Source organism: Protopterus annectens, chromosome 6.part0, assembly GCF_019279795.1.
Source record: "Protopterus annectens isolate FY-2018-M chromosome 6.part0, PAN1.0, whole genome shotgun sequence".
NCBI classification, from domain to species: domain Eukaryota; kingdom Metazoa; phylum Chordata; order Ceratodontiformes; family Protopteridae; genus Protopterus; species Protopterus annectens.
The window spans coordinates 375106560-375122237 of record NC_056737.1 but is presented as its reverse complement, the minus strand read 5'-3'; the positions used below and the strand labels follow the sequence as shown (position 1 = coordinate 375122237).

General features: G+C 42.4%; 1 protein-coding gene across 2 annotated transcripts in view; it reads left to right on the top strand.

Moving 5' to 3' along the window:
• Nucleotides 1-15678, top strand: part of BAZ1A (bromodomain adjacent to zinc finger domain 1A) — a 3222221-nt gene that overhangs the window by 2237737 nt on the left and 968806 nt on the right. The window lies entirely within an intron of this gene.

The window sequence follows — 15678 nt, the reverse complement described above, 5'->3', positions numbered from 1 at the left end:
CCCCATGTAACATGACCCCCCCATGGTCTCTTGAACCACATCCATACCCTCTTTCACACCCGTCTGACAAGTCTTATCCAGACATTAAATCTCTCAAGCTAGCCACATGGTTTCCTCAATTCCTATGAAGGCCATTTAACCACGCTTTACCTTACTGAGCAGTTTATATTTTAACTGCATTTCAAAAACAATTTACTAGGAAGCTGTAGAAAAGGAAATGTAACAAGTATTACTTATGGGCAGCCAGCCAAGGATTGGATCCTTTAATCAGTACCTTCTTGTTCTATTTGCAGATGTTCTTCATGTTTCACTGTTGCAGCCATCACATTTGGGTCATCTGCCTGCAGGTAGTCCTGAGCCGGCGTGAATACCAGAGTCTTGGATTCCTGCTTCGGATGCTCTCTCTTCTTCCATGACGTCAGGTTATCAGGGGTATAAAACATGCAGCCGACACCATTACATCACTCTTTCTTGCCGTGCGGTGCCCTAAGCAGAAGCAGTTAGCAAGTGCCAGTTGGACGAATCCTGAAATTTTCATTTTCAAGTTTCAGAACCGAAGTCTTCAAAAAAGCCAAGTACCCCATTGGGGATCCTTTTTCTTGCTCTTAACCAATGTCAGTAAAAGTTAACAATTGTATTACCTGTGGAAACATACCTCAAAGATTTTCATTCGTACTGCATTCCTTGCTTAGGCCCAGACCACGACATCCCTCGCTGTCTGTTTTGTGCCTTGTTCAACCCGTGCTATTCGTTGTCGATCTATTTTTGCAGCAAATTATTTTGGTACTCTGTATAACTATCCAGAAATGGCTTCGGTAAGCCATCCGACTACCGATATTCTGAAAAAACGTAAGGATAAAGACGAAGACAGACCGCATAGGTCCAAAACTGCCAACGATGCTTCCGTTAAGCTAGTCGCCAGTCCGCCGGTATTCAGTGAGACGCTTTTGCAGCCCCTGATACCCACTACTTCTGATTCGCAGGCCTCTACTGAGACCCCTTTGCTGTCTGGTATGCCGCAAGATGCTTCTTCGACTATGGAACCTGCGGATATCTCTACCTTGGATGGGTCCGGAGCTGCTGTGCAGGCACCGGCTTCTGAGGGTATATTCAGGCCTACCGACTTGCATTTTAAACCAATGCCATCTTCTAAACCAATGTCCAAACCGTATGCTCAGGCCCATATGCCTAAAAATCAAATGCTTAGAATGGCTGAAGACCTTATTACTTTAATTAGGGGAAGGCAGCCTTCCCCCTCTAACAGACCTAGAACTGATTTTCTTTCTGATTCTTCTGATCAGGAATCTGATATTTCTGTTTCTTCTGATTACCAGGATTTATCGCTATCTTCCTGTGAGGATTCTAATGCAGAGGACTCCATTCTCTCTGCTTCCCCTCCAGAAGATTTTTCTTTTGGTGAAACCTTGTACACTCTTAGGGAGCATTTTCACTGGGAAAGCCAGGATTATTCTGACTCCAAAAAGAGGCTTAGGGAATTCTTACTCCTACCTCAACACATGCCTTTAGCTATCCCGCCTGTTCTGGACTTTGTGGATGATGCTTTCTTGGAATCTAGCATTTCCCCAGACACTTTACTTCCAGCTCCCAGAAAACCTGACCGGTATTGTAGAGTTACAAGAAAATAAGGTCAGGACAGTGATAAAGCTGAAACTGTAGCCAAATGCATGAATCCAATAAAAACAACTCCAGACAAACGCCAGATACTTTAATAAGACAGCAAAGCTTTCGGATTACAAATCCTTCATAGGTTTTAGAATACCTGTACTAAATTTTAAAACCTTAAATAGTCAATTAAACAGTCACATGATAACAGCCAGCCTATAAACATAAAATATAATTACAATAATCATTTAATTATTTTAGAATTGTTTCTATGTATAAAAAATACATTAAACTATTCCTCATCTTATTTCTTTCTTTCTTTCTTTTTTTTTTTTTTTTTTTTTTTTTTAACTAGTATTGGCTTAATAGTCAGTGCATTATTCAGTCCTGGTTTCATGTCAGCTCTCAACCTAATTATCCAAGTATACTCTTTATTCTCTAGAACATTAAGTCCCCACCTCTAATCTGATACTATGTCTATTACTCTGAATTTAAAGCTATGGGCACTTCCATTTTCCATTACATGTTTACTTAAAGCATTACTTTCCACTCTCCTGCGTATATTTGACTTATGCTCTATAATGCAATCTTTAAGTTTTTTGCTGCTTTTACCAACATAAAAACTTGAGCACAGTGTACAGGTTGCCAAGTAAACAATATTTTCTGTATTACATGTTGCCATACATTTAAATACATTTTCTTTAGTTATTGGATGAATAAATTAAGTAGTGTCATTTTTAAAAATATCACAAGTACAGTTTATACAGGGGTAGGTACCCAATTTAAAACTATTTTGCCTTCCATTGTTCTGTTATGGAAAATCCTTATAACATAGTTTTTGAGTTTCAGATTTTGAGCATTTTTATATGCAAAGAAATGCCTGATGTCCTTCAAGGATGCATCTGCAGTCATCACATATGGGTTGTCCTGCATCAGGCAGCCCTTCGGTCGGCCGGATTCCAAAGTCTGGGTCCGGCGTCGGCTGATGTCGCCCTTTCCCTGACGTCAGAGCACCTGGGGTATAAAAGCGTCAGCCGACACCATCTTCCTCGGTCTTTCTTGCCGCGTGGTGCCTGAAGCAGAAGCAGTTCGCAAGTGCCGGTCGGCCAGCTCCTGTAATTGAGCTACCGAAGACTTCAAAAGCTAAGTACCCCGTTGGGGACTCTCTCTTGCCTCAGCCGATGTCAGATAAAGTTAATAATTGCTTAACTTGTGGGAAACAAATACCTCATAAAGGATTTCCACTCTTACTGCCTCCCCTGCCTAGGCCCAGACCACGACGTCTCGGCCTGTTCAGCCTGTGCTTCCTTCAACCGACGCACTCTTAGACGTCGGGCGGAGTTTGCAGAGGAACTTTTTGGGGCTAGTTTTTCATATAATATGCCGTCGGAGACTCCGACTTCACATTTAACAAAGAAACGGAAGGACAAGGACCGACACACACGGGCCGCGGTTTCGGCTGAAACCGCGGCCAGGCGTACCGCGAGTGTCTCTGTCTCAGCTGAAACCAAGTCCTTGGTACTTCCGACCCCCAAAACCGCTCAAACGACAACCTCGGCCCCGGAGGCCCCTGCTGAGTCGGTTATTGAATTTCCTTCAGAAACTGGTGTCTTGGAAATTTCCGACACCATTCCTCTAGACAAAACTACACCAGCACGTGGTGCAGCTAGGCCTCCTGCATCCATGTCCATAAAGGCATTCTCCAGGGCTAAAGCTGCTAAACATACAAAAGCTATGCCTCCCAGGGTTATTCCTCAGGGACCCTCTACAAGTTCACAGATTCTAACTTTAGCAGAGGACCTTATTTCCTTAATTAGGGGCTCTCAACCCCATCCGGACAGGGGCTCTCAACCCCCTCTAGACAAAAGGCCCAGGGTTGAGCCCTCTGATCCCCACTCCTCAGAGGAGGCCTCTGATGGCTCTGCTCTCTCGGACTATCAGGAGGAGGCTTTTTCGGCCTACGAGGATTCTGATGCAGAGGAATCAATCCCCTCGGCCTCCCCTCCTGAAGAGCTATCCTTCAGGGAGACCCTTCACACTATGAGAGAGCATTTCAAATGGCAGGGCCAGGAATTCTCTGATTCCAGGAAAAGATTAAGAACTTTTCTGCATTTACCTCAGCATAGACCTTTGGCTATTCCTCCTGTTTTGAATTTTTATTATTTATTTTATTTTATTTTACATTTGTTGACCGGGCTAGTCTAGCTGGAGATATTTCCATTTTCGGTAGAGGCCCGGGGAGAAAAGCTCCACATACTTAATAATAATATAGAAAAAACAAAACAATAAGAGGCAATGCCACATACATTAGGAAGGAATTAACATAGCATTGTACAGTAAACCATCAGGATTAAAAAATTGTGGAAGATAACATTTACATAACATTTGTTGGCAGAGTAGTAATGTAAAGGAAGAGTGAGAAGTGAGGTTACAAGCTAATAGTAGAGTATTAGTCAGGGTTACAGCAAGGGCATAACCATTGAAGTTTTAGGTGGTTTTTAAGATTTGTGACTGTCATTGATGATGTGTACTCTGAGTCTAGCATAACCCCTGACACTCTTCCTCCGGCCCCTGTCAAACCCGATAGGTACTACAGGGTCCCGGACTCGCATCTTTTTCTTTACAAGGCCCACTCTGCTGATCCAGAAACTATTTCCCAGGGCCCTAAAGGGGTTGCAGCTGCCACTACTAAAAATCCACTCCCCTCTGAAAGGGAGTCCAGGGCTTTAGAGAGATGGGGTAAAAAAGTGTATACTTCTGCTACTCTTTCTATGAGGGCATTAAATTGTCAATTTCATATGATACAGTACCAAGAGTATTTGTTAGATGAATTGCATAAGAAACTGTCTTCACCTGAACCCCTAGATCGCAAATCACTTCAGGATCTGGTACATAACTCCCAGCAGGTTAGCAACCATTTCTTACAGTGTGGTTATGATGCATTGGAGGCTTCATGTAGGTCAGCTATGACAGGTGCAGTCATACGTAGGCATGCTTGGCTGAAGGAACAATCTCTGCCAGACCATGTTAAAGCTAAGCTTCTGGATGCTCCACTGGAAAAGCAAAAGTTATTTGGCTCCACTGCTCAGGAGGTCTTAAAGAAATTTGAGGAAAAGGCAAAATCTGTACAAACAGTCAAAGATTTTTTACAAGTGCAACCACCAAGATTCAGCAGAAATTGGCCTACCAAGAATTGGTCCTTTCCGGACACAGAAAGATTTCAGAGAGGCAAGAACAGGCGTGCCAGAGGTAGAGGGCAAGCTAGAGGCTCCTACAGAGGACGTCAATGGCAGCCTCCCAACCAGAGAGGTAGTGCAGGACCTACAACTGCTGCACAAGGACAGACTCAATGACTTTGCTTTGACTCCGCCAAACAGGGCTCAATTAGAAGCACCTTTGGGCGGAAAGCTTTCTTTATTCTCAGAAAATTGGCACAGTATTACAAGAGACAAATGGACACTGCAAATAATAGACAAAGGATACAGGTTCCATTTTCACACAATGCGAAAAAGAAAAGGCATGCCAGACCTGCCACCAAATCAAAGGGCAGAGGCTTTGAAACAAATCTCCAACTTAATGCAAATGAAAGCTATAGAAAAGGTTCCTCTTTCAGAACAAGGCCAAGGATTTTATTCCAGACTATTCCTTGTTCCAAGAAAAGAAAATCAATGGAGGCCTATTCTCGACTTGTCTGCACTGAATACTTATCTCATTGTGCCAAAATTCAAAATGCTGACTCTACAGCAACTCCTTCCCATGCTGGGCAAGGGGTCTTGGCTGGTGACTCTAGACCTCAAGGAGGCATACCTGCATGTCCCTATCAGACAAAGTTGCAGAAGACACCTCAGATTTCTTGCAGGTTCAGAGCATTATCAATTCTTAGCATTGCCCTTTGGCTTATCTACTGCGCCCAGAGTATTCACGAAATGCCTGGCATCAGTAATTGCACACTGCAGACTTCAGGGGATTCAAATATACCCATATCTGGACGACTGCCTTATACAAGCAGACAGCCAACAAACTTTGGTAAAGGACTTGAATTATGCCATCCACCTACTGCAGGCCTTGGGATATACAGTCAACATTCACAAATCAAGACTTGTTCCATCCCAAAGAATAACTTTTCTGGGTGTGGATCTAGACACAACCACCCAAATGGCTTTTCTCACAGAAGAAAAACAGACAACTACCGGATTACTTCAAGAATCTGACAAGACAAACTCGGCTGACTGCAAGGAAAATCCTGCAGGCCCTGGGTTACATGGCATCTTGCATTCTTCTGATTCCACAAGCAAGGCTACATATGAGGAAACTACAATGGTACCTAAGGGGTTTATGGACTCAGCACAGTCACAGCTTAGAAACTTTGATCCCACTCATTCCATGCCTCCAAAAGGAATTTCTGTGGTGGGTTCAAGCAAGCCAGTCAAACAGGGGTCTGCCCTTCAGCAAACCAATAGCCAGCCAAACCATTACAACGGACGCTTCAGACCACGGTTGGGGAGCACACATGGAGGGCAGATGTATTCAAGGACTATGGTCACAAAAGGAGCTACGCATGCACATAAACCAAAAGGAAATGCTGGCAGTGATACATGCAATCGAGGCCTTCAAACTCTTTCTGCATCAAGGCCACCTGCTAATAAGGACAGACAACAACACCACAGTTATGTGGTACATAAACAAGCAAGGAGGAACCCATTCCTACCCTCTTTGCAGACTGGCAATGAATCTATGGGAACTTTCCTTGAAACTCAATATAGAGCTGCAATCCCAGTTTGTGCCAGGAAAAGACAATATACTGGCGGACAGCTTAAGCAGAAATATCATGGATGCACACAAATGGATGCTGCACCCAGACATCTTCCTACAGATAACACAATCATGGGGAAGGCCAGACATAGATCTTTTTGCATCCCCCCACAATCATCAGCTGAAGAAATTCTGCTCAAGGACATACCACCCACAAGCATGGAAAGTGGACGCCCTATCTTTCAGCTGGAGATCTCTAACAGTGTATGCATTTCCACCTCTTCCATTAATGACCAAGGTCTTACTGAAGATCAGGACAGAGCAGCCAAAAGTGATTCTGATAGCTCCGGACTGGCCAAGACAGCACTGGTACCCACTGTTAAAGAGCATGTCACACACAAAACCATGGCCTCTTCCTCAATGGCCACTTCTCCTGACACAGCACAATTACAAAACTCTGCATTCCAACCTGAAAACCTTGCAACTAACACCCTGGAAAATACCTTGACCCCTCCTCAGGATAAGCTATCCAAGAGAGTGAAAGATATCATCATGGAAGCTCGCCGGCCTTCCACAAGAAAGGCATATTCAGCAAAATGGAAAAGATTTCACACTTGGAGCACCACAAAGGGCCTAGATGCGACAGTGATGAACATGGCACATATCCTGGAATACTTGGCAGAAATGCTCCACAATGGCCTGTCTTACTCTTCCATTAAAATTCATGCTTCAGCAATTTCAGCAGAGTACAATACTGATCCACCTGTCTTTTCTCATCCTCTCCTAAGACAGTTTCTAAGAGGAATTAAAAACATCAATCCTCCAAGGAAACCTCCAGTGCCTACTTGGGACCTTAACTTCGTGTTGGAAAAACTAACTCTGCCTCCCTTTGAACCAGCAGCATCTGCAGAACTACAGTTCCTGTCTTGGAAGACCGCCTTCCTTCTGGCCATAACCTCAGCAAGAAGAGTATCTGAGTTACAGGCCCTCATGGCAGTACAGCCATTTCTTATTTTTCATCAGGACAGAGTCTCATTGAGAACCAGTCCTTCATTTATGCCAAAGGTGGTATCCAGGGTCTCATTAAACCAAGCTATTCACCTGCCTACCTTCTTTCCAAATCCACAAAACAAAGGGGAGAAACTTCTGCACACCCTGGATATACACAGACAGTTGCGCTACTACTTGGACAGAACTAAAAGCTTCAGAAAAACTGACCAGCTGTTGGTAGCATATGCTGCTGGTGCACAAGGAAAAGCAATTTCCAAACAGACAATTTCAAAATGGATAGGGAATTGCATTCGTTTTTGTTATTCCTTTCATGGAAAAACTGTGCCAGCTAACATTAGACCTCATTCCACCAGAGCCACAGCCACCTCCGCAGCCTTCTTAAGAGGGGTGGCTACCAAGGATATTTTAGAAGCTGCTACACGGAGCTCCGTGCATACATTTTCCAAGCATTACAATTTACCTTTATATTCCAGATCCAGAGCAGGCTTTGCTACGGCAGTCCTGCAGGGCATTTTAGCTACACCATCCTTTACATAGATCCTCCACCCCCAGATTGGCTATGGTATTCTACCCATATGTGATGACTGCAGATGCATCCTTGAAGGACATAGTACAGTTTTGTACCTACCATAAATGTAGATGTCCGATAGGTATGCATCTGCAGTCAGGTTTACCCTCCCTCCTTCCCCTCTTTGGTATTTATTGGGTACTTTTCCCTCTCATAGCTAGCTGGGGTTATTTATTATGGTGTATTTGTTTTATATATATATATATATATTTTTATATATATATATATATATATATATATATATATTTCTGTGCAGGTTTGAAATTTATTGCATTTCTCCAAATTTAGCCTTCCTTTGAGGGCACCTGGCATCTGGGGCAAGAAACACTGAGGAAGATGGCGTCGGCTGATGCTTTTATACCCCAGGCGCTCTGACGTCGGGGAAAGGGCGACATCAGCCGACGCCGGACCCAGACTTTGGAATCCGGCCGACTGAAGGGCTGCCTGAGGCAGGACAACCCATATGTGATGACTGCAGATGCATACCTATCGGACATCTACATTTATGGTAGGTACAAAACTGTACTTTTTCCAATATCTGGCATATTTCTGACATAGCCATCAAAATGCCCCAATTCTTTTCTATTACCTTCTTTGCCTGCTCAGTTCTTAAATTATAAGTTGTTAAATACCTTATTACTTCCGCTTTATGTATATTCAGTGATACGCTTTGTTTGCCTAATATTAAATGCCACCATATTAGCTTTTCTAGCTTCTAAAGTTTCTTTTACATATTGGTTAACCATTCTATAGGAGTAACCCCTTTCAAAGAATTCAGTGGCCATAACATTTAATTGTTCTTCGCATACCCCATCATCAGTATTCAGCCTACTCACCCTTAACATTTGGGATTTAATTATTCCTTTGAACATATGTGCTGGATGCATGTACATATCTACTAACTTGTACTTCTTTTTTATATACACTGGTCTCAATATTTTCACCATTTCTTTCTATAATCACATCCAAGAAAGATATCTTTTTTGGTGAGCAAACTATTTTAAACCGGAAAAAAAGTAGTAGTACTCTCTAAATATTGTACAAAGCTTCTCAATGTGTCCTTAGTCCCTTTCCACACAAAAAAAACAATCTACATATCTGCTGTAATACAGTTTATTCTCTTTCCCCTCATTTCCTGTACCAAATATCATGTTCTTCTCCCATTGATGCAGTACTAAGTTAGCATAGGTGTTAGCCACTGCTGTACCCATGGCTACACCTGCTATTTGTAAATATAGTTCCTCATCAAACAGAAACAAATTCTTTGTCAAAACTATATCTAGTAAATGGCATATATTCTCCATCTCTCCCGCTTGTATGTCTGTTTCCTCATTTTGGAAACTACGGATATTGCCTCCGCCCCATATTCATTGGGTATAACTGTAAAGAGGGAATCTACATCTAGTGTAGCAAAAATGAAGTTTACATTACTTTCAGATATATGCCAATTCTTTAATTTCTGTAGAAAGTCATTGGTATCTTTTAAATAACTATTACATTAAGGCAGATATTTACTTAAACTACCAATATTGGTGTACCTTCAGGAAAGTTTAAGTAAATATCTACCTTTATGTAATAGTTATTTAAAAGATACCAGTGACTTTCTACAGAGGAACCATATTTACAGATAGCAGGTGTAGCCATGGGTACAGCAGTGGCTAACACCTATGCTAACTTAGTACTGCATTAGTGGGAGAAGAACATGATATTTGGTACAGGAAATGAGGGGAAAGAGAATATACTATATTATGGCAGATATGTAGGATGTTTTTTGGTGTGGAAAGGGACTGAGGACACACTCAGAAGCTTTGTACAATATTTAGAGAGTAGTACATCTTTTTTCCGGTTTAAAATAGTTTGCTCACCAAAAAAGTATATATATTTTATAGAAAGAAATGGTGAAAATATTGAGACCAGTGTATATAAAAAAGAAGTACAAGTTAGTAGATATGTACATGCATTCACCACATATATTCAAAGGAATAATAAAATCCCCAATGTTAAGGGTGAGTAGGCTGAATACTGATGATGGGGTATGTGAAGAACAATTAAATGTTATGGCCACTGAATTCTTTGAAAGGGGTTACTCCTATAGAATGGTTAACCAATAATGTAAAAGAAACTTTAGAAGCTAAAAAAGCTAATAATATGGTGGCATTTAATATTAGGCAACAAAGCACATCATTGAATATACATAAAGCGGAAGTAATAAGGTATTTAAGAACTGAGCAGGTAAAGAAGGTAATAGAAAAGAACTGGGACATTTTGATGGCTATGCCAGAAATATGCAAGATATTGGAAAATAGGCCTTTCTTTGCATATAAAAATGCTTGAAATCTGAAACTCAAACTATGTTATAAGGATTTTCCAAAACAGAACAATGGAAGGCAAAATAGTTTTAAAATGGGTACCTACCCCTGTATAAACTGTACTTGTGATGTTATTTTTAAAAATGACACTACTTCATTTATTCATCCAATAACCAAAGAAAATTTTGTATTTAAATGTATGGCAACATGTAATACATTAATACAGCAAATATTGTTTACTTGGCAACCTGTACACTATGCTCAAGTTTTTTATGTTGGTAAAAGCAGCAGAAAACTTAAAGATCGCATTATAGAGCATAAGTCAAATATACATAGGAGAGTAGAAAGAAATGCTTTAAGTAAGCATGTAATGGAAAATGTAAGTGCCCATAGCTTTAAATTCACAGTAATAGACATAGTATATAAGCAGATTAGAGGTGGGGACTTGAACAATGTTCTAGAGAATAGAGAGTATACTTGGATAATTAGGTTGAGAGTTGATATGAAACCAGGAGTGAATAATGCACTGACTATTAAGCCAATACTAGTTAAATAACAGAAAGAAATAAGATGAGGAATGGTTTAATGATTTTTTTATGTATTTTTATATTTTTTATACATAGAAACAATTCTAAAATAATTAAATGATTGTAATTATGTTTTTATGTTTATAGGCTGGCTGTTCTCATGTGACTGTTTAATTTTTAAGGTTTTAAAATTTAGTATAGGTATTCTAACACTGATGAAGGATTTGTAATCCGAAAGCTTTGTTGTCTTATTAAAGTATCTGGCGTTTGTCTGGAGTTGTATTTATTGGAGATATTGTAGAGTACCTGACTCTCACAAGTTCCTCTTCAAGAATCCTACTGCGGATCCAGAGACCATTTCCCAAGGACCAAAGGGCATTAAGGCTACTGCTGCCGAAAACCCTACCCCTTCTTATAGAGATTCTAGAGCCTTGGACAAATCGGGTAAGAAGGTATATGCTTCTGCTACTTTGGCCATTAGGGCTTTAAATTGCCAGTTTCATGTATTAAAAGTACTAGCAGCATATTATGGGACTACTTAAACAGAAAATGATGTTGATTCCTGACTGTGCTGTACGCAAAGAATTATAGGATTTAATGCATTCTGCAGAACAAGTCGATAAACATACTTTGCAATGTGGTTTTGACTCTTTAGAAGCATCTTGTAGGGCTGCTGTCACTGGATCTGTACTTAAAAGCCATGCTTGGCTTTAAGGAGCAAAACTTGCCAGATCATGTTAAAACTAAATTACTGGATGCTTCCTTAAACCAAGACCGCCTGTTTGGCAACAAAGCAAAAGTCTTCAAAAAGATGGAGGAAAAAGCGAAATCTATGCAAACTGTTAAAGATTTCCTGCAAGTACAGCCTCCCAGATTTAGTAGGCATTAGCCTTCAAATAATTGGTCTTTTCCAGCCTCTTCCAGGCCTTCTCAGTCCAAACCCAGGAACAGCAGACCACCTAGGTTGCAGTCTTAGGCTATGCATAGGCCTAAGCAGTGGGGAATCCCACTTCCAAAGCAGGGAGTAGTAAGACACCCCCTATGGGAAAATGGCACAATGACAACCTTAACCCTGCTCAGCTGCCTGCTCCCTTGTGAGGAAAGCTCACCCTGCATGCAAAAAACTGGGACCTCATTACCCAGGACAAATGGGTTTTGAATATAGTTTTCCAAGGATACAGATTCCACTTCCACACGCTATCAACCCCACACGGTTGGCCAGACCTACCCCCAAATCAGTGGGCAGAGGCTCAACAGTAGGTTCTCTCTCTCTTCTAAGTATCAGGGCTATTCAACCTGTCTCAGCAGAAGAAAGGGGACAAGGTTTTTATTCAAGACTTTTCCTAGTACCCAGAAAAGGCAACTCCTGGCGTCCTATCCTGGACCTCTCTATGCGAAAATCTTTTTTGGTAATCCCAAAATCCAAGATGCTAACACTTCAACAGCTGCTTCCTATGATAGGCAAAGCTTGCCTGGTTGGCAGCCTTAGACATAAAGGAAGCTTGCCTGCACATTCCAATAAGGGAATCTTTCAGGAAATACCTACGCTTCAGGGTAGGCTGCATGCACTTTAAGTTCTCTGCACTTCCGTTTGACTTATGTGCTGCGCTCAGGGTATTCACAGTGTCTAGCTCCAGCCATTGCATTTTGCAGGCAAAGAAATACTCTGATTCGGGCAGAAAGCCAGGAATTGCTGTTAAAACATCTGGCATTCATAAAGAAACTTATAAACTCAGTGGGGTACACCATAAACAAAAATAAATCTCACCTAGTACCCTGCCAACAAATTGTATTCCTGGGGGTATGCTTGAATACAACTTCCCAGATGGCTTTTCCTCACTCCAGAGAAACAAGTCTGACAACCTGCTTCAAACTACTGGTCACAAAGATCCAGCCATCTGCAAGGAAAATTCTGCAAGCCCTGGGGTTCATGGCCTCTTGCATTCTACTAATTCCATATGCTAGACTGCATATGAGGAATCTACAATGGTATCTAAAAAGCCTATGGTGTCAACATTCTCATGACCTGGAATCAATGATTCCTATCATTCCTTGTATAAAGACAGAGTTCCTTTGGTGGGAAGAGACCTGCCACCACAACAAGGGGTTCCCTTTCACTCTACTCCCTGCTGCCCAAACCCTAACAGACTCATCAGACTATGCATGGGGGGCTGACTTGGCAGGGCAGTGCAGGATAAGTATTGGTAAAGACAGTCAACACCACAGTTATGTGGTACATAAACAAGCAGGGGGGAACCCACTCGTACCCTCTCTGCAGACTAGCCATGGCTCTGTGGAACACAGCCTTGAGCTACCAAGTGCACCTACAAGCTCAATTCCTGCCAGGCAAGCTAAATTCACTGGCAGACCTAAGCAGAAATCTCATGGACCCACACAAATGGAAACTGGAACCAAAAATATTCAACCTCTTGAGGAACAAAAAATATTAAACCTCTTGAGGAACAAATGGGGGGACTCCAGATAGACCTGTTTGCCTCCCCTCAGAACTACCAATTGGACAAAATGTGCACAAGGACTTCCCACAGTCAAGCTTGGAAAGTGGATGTCCTGTCCTTTACTTGGGAAAGCCTCACCGTTTATGCTTATCCCCCTCTGCCTGTCCTCTCAAGGTTCTGCTAAAGATGAAACAGTACAAACCAAGGACAATACTGAGTGCACCAGACTGACCACGCCAGCACTGGTACCCTCTCTTGCACAGTATGACACTGCTGGAACCATGGCACCTGCCTCAGACCCCTTCCCTGCTTTTCCAGCAGGCGGGCCAAATTCTGCACCCTCAGCTTAAAACCCTGAACCTTGCAGCCTGGCTAATTCCCTGAGCTCTCCAATAGCATCCCTCAGTATGCAGGTGCTAGATGTCATTCTGGAGGCAAGGAGGCCTAGTACTAGAAAATCCTAAGATTAAAAGTGGAAAAGATAATGTTCCTGGAGTCAGACTCAGGGGATGGGCACAATGCTGCCCAGCTTACCTCATATTCTTCAGTACTTAACAGAAATGCTCTGCAAGGACCTATCCTGCTCGTCAATAAAAATTCATGCCTCTGCCATTTCAGCACATTATAATACTGAACCCACCCCTCTTCTCTCACCCCCTGCTAAAGCAATTCCTCAGAGGGACCAAAAATTTAAGACCTCCCAGGAGAGCCACTACTCCAGCCTGGGTCCTTAACTTTGTATTGGAAAAGCTCACTCTTTCTCCTTTTCAGCCATCTGCAACTGCAAAGTTGAAATTCCTTTCTTGGAAAACAGCCTTCCTTCTAGCCATCACTTCAGCAAGAAGAGTGTCTGAATTACAGGCCCTCATGGCAGTGGAGCCCTTTTTATCTTCCATGCAAACAGGGTTTCCCTCAGGACCAATCCTTTTTTTATGCCCAAGGTGGTGTCTAGTGTGGCCCTTCATCAGTCCATTCATTTTCCTACCTTTTTCCTGAATCCTCAAAACAAAGGAGAATGAATACTGCACTCTTTGGACGTACACAGATTACTTAGATTTTATTTGGACAGGACTAAGCCTCTCAGAAAATCTGAACAGCTGCTAGTTGGCTTTGCTGCAAGGGCCGAGGGGAAGGCCATTTTCAAAGCAAACATTTTCTAAGTGGATAGCCCATTGCATTCGTGTCTGCTATAAGCACCATGGAAAACCTGCCCCACAGGGGATAAGATCACATTCCACCAGGGCGGCATCTTCCATTACAGCCTTTGTCAGAGGCGTCCCTACCAGGGACAACCTAGAAGCTGCTACCTGGAGCTCTGTACATACCTTCATCAAGCATTACCATATGCCTATTTTTTCTTAATCCATAGCTGGTTTTGCCACTGCAGTCTTGCAGGGCTTAATAGCTGGCCCTAATACTCTCTGACTTCCTCCTCCCTTTCTTAGTTTTGGGAGTCAACCCAAATGTGATGACTGCAACAGTGAAACACGAAGAACATAAAATGTAGATGTTCCAGTGTATTCACTGTTACAGTCCTGGTTACCCTCCCTCCAGCCCCCTGACTTCTCTTGGCTCTACCTTTCCTTCTTGTTTGGTGTATTTAAGCTTTCTGGTGTATTTACTTTTTGTTGGAGTGTTACCTTATCTTATAATTGCTTCCCATTGTGGGGGCACCTGACATCTGGGGCAAGAAAAAACTGATGTAATGGCATCGGCTGCATGTTTTATACCCTGACGGTTTGACGTCATGGAAGAGAGAGCATCTGACACAGGATTCCAAGACTCTATTGTTCAGGCCGGCTGAGGGCTACCTGCAGGCAGATAACCCAAACGTGATGCCTGCAACAGTGAATACATTCGAACATCTACATTTATGGTAAGTGTACACAGCTGTACTTTCTACTCGCTCCCATCCATAAGCGGATGGCCAGACCTCCCACCAAACCAGTGGGCAGAGGCCCAAAAGCAAGTACTTTCTCATCTCAGTATCAAGGCTATTTCACCTGTCCCAGCAGAAAAAAGGAGACAAGGTTTTTACTCCAGACTGTTAATGGTCCCCAGAAAAGAAAACTCTTGGCGTCCTATCCTGGATCTGTCTATTCTCAACACGTTTTTGGTGGTTCCAAAATTCAAAATGTTAACTCTTCAACAGCTATTTCCTATGCTAGCCAAGGACTCCTGGCTAGCAACCCTAGATTTAAAAGAAGCTTATCTGCACATTCCCATAAGGGAATCTTGCAGGAAATACCTATGCTTCAGAACAGGCTTTATGCACTATCAGTTCTCTGCACTTGCCTTTGGCTTATCTACTGCGCCCAGGGTATTCACAAAGTGCTTAGCTCCAGCCATTGCATATTGCAGGCAGAGAGGAGTTCAAATTTACCCATACTTGGGCTATTGGCGGATTCAGGCGGACACTTGGGAATTGCTAC